Source organism: Bombus impatiens, unplaced genomic scaffold (genome assembly GCF_000188095.3).
Source record: "Bombus impatiens unplaced genomic scaffold, BIMP_2.2 scf_0135, whole genome shotgun sequence".
NCBI lineage: Eukaryota > Metazoa > Arthropoda > Insecta > Hymenoptera > Apidae > Bombus > Bombus impatiens.
In genome coordinates this window covers 1,546,713-1,548,675 of record NT_176554.1, presented here as the reverse complement: position 1 = coordinate 1,548,675, position 1,963 = coordinate 1,546,713, and the positions used below count along the sequence as shown (strand labels likewise).

General features: G+C 47.5%; 1 protein-coding gene across 1 annotated transcript in view; it reads left to right on the top strand.

The window, feature by feature from the left end:
- The first annotated feature begins 324 nt into the window (after positions 1-324).
- LOC100748356 overlaps positions 325-1,963 on the top strand; it is a 30,544-nt gene continuing 28,905 nt past the window's right edge. The window contains exon 1 of the mRNA XM_033319146.1: positions 325-1,661. The gene's annotated coding sequence lies outside the window, so the exon portion shown is untranslated. The remainder of the gene's footprint in view (positions 1,662-1,963) is intronic.

Below are 1,963 nucleotides of genomic sequence, written 5' to 3'. Positions count from 1 at the left end.
CGATAAATCAAATTCAGATGTAGATACGTGTAACGGAATATAAATAGGTACATAAATATAAAATAATGCAACGAACCATGAATTAGATTTTTATTCGATACGTTTCACATTGGAATATATCGATCGGAATCGAAGCGAGTCAATTATCAAAAAATTCGTACTTATCCGAAGATTTAGTCGAAAGCGCAAACCTAGTTATAAGAGAATAAGCAAATTCGAGGCGTTGAGAATCGATGATGCGCGATCACGTGGCGCGCGTTCGGGACACCTCGCTATAGGCATCGTACTCCTGGAGACAACGGTGACTAGAGGTAGCAAAGAGAGAAGAACTGCCTTATAGGGGAGTTAAGCGCACGGCGACGACGCCTCGGTTGATCTTCGTCTCGTCTTGTCTCGCCTGGCCTCGCCTTGGATCGGATCGGATCGTCCATCGCACTTCGCCCCGCCTTGCGTCGCATCTTCTCGCGTACATGAACGCTTGTGCCGACGTCCCGCGACCCCGATCCTTCTCAGAACGCGCGCTAGAGACTGCATCGGGTTTTTAGCGCGATCTTGAAAACGGAAAATGTTTCTTTTTTCGTCGAACGTTGCCCGTACTCGCCCATCGACGTAGCTCTCCAAAGCTGTTTCTCGCGAGTCGCGCTGAAAATCACCGACGAAGGGTGAAGTATGTAACACGCGCTATCTCGTCGGAACTAACCGATGAATATTTATCGGCGTCCAACTAATCGTTTGAATTAATTATCATATTTACTTGGTTCGACAATTTTTATCGTGAAGAATGTGTCACGATTAACGGTTAGCTGAGTTACACGGAAATCGGGAAAAGAGGGAATGATCGATGGGGGATGTCGTTTGGATATCGAACGAATACGAAGCGCGAAGAACGAGAGAAGCCGCAACTGCAAGAATGAAAATGGACGAATAGAAGGAATATTGATAAGGAGAAAAAGCGAACCGATAACGACTGGAAGAAAAATGACGGATGATAGTTTGAGACGCAACCCTGTCCATCTAGCGCTGCACGGCGTGGATTGGCGATGGAAAAAAGCGGAAGATTGAAAATCATGGTCGATCGAACGGTAGAACGTGAAACGAGTAATAGGTTCTGTAAACGTCGAGGATGACGATTCGATTAACGATGTGGGATCGCAGTCGATATATCCTCGCAAATAGTCATCGCGACTTGCCGAGCGTGGAACGCAACGAGGAAAGGGTCACATCGCAGATCGTTCTCGAGATATCACTGTTCCCGGAGCTGCCCTAGTCGAAGAAAGAGAAAAGGTATGAACGAAAGGAAGAAAAAGGGCGAAGCATGTACGTATAAGACTACGGGAGAAGACGAACAGGAGAAAGAAGAGAAGGGTAAGAGCGAAGGAGGAAGAGGATGAGAAGGATGAGGTGGCGCGATAGCGGCAAAGATGAGGAGGGTGGGAGATGGAAAACGCGGCCCGGCTACGAAATGGCCGTGCCCCAAAGAGGCCAACGATCGAGAATGACCACCCGACGTCTCCCTAAATAATGATAATCCCAGCACCCTGGTTTCTAGCGTTCCTTCTCGTGCGAAACTTACGAGAGCCTATAAACCTAACGAAAAGGCGTGAACTCGGATCACGAGAGATTCTTAATTCTGAAGGGACGATCAAAGACTACTTTGAAAGGTAAGACGCCTTTACTGGTTTTTCGAAACATCGTCGACCTATAAACCAACGTGAGTTGTTTCGTTGAATTCGTTAAATCTTGAGATAGCGCGTTAGTAGGTAACAGTATGTTAAAGGGGTACGTTGAAATTCCATCTATCGTACGACAGACGGTCAGGTGTCGATCGATCGATCAATTATCGAGAGATTCGGAGAATCCGAACGGCGGCATCGGTGGCGGTGACGGTGGTGACGATGTAGTTTTCGGTAAATGTGTCGAAGCCCACCGACCCGCGATGCGGTGTCGTTGCCCTCTTCTCTTC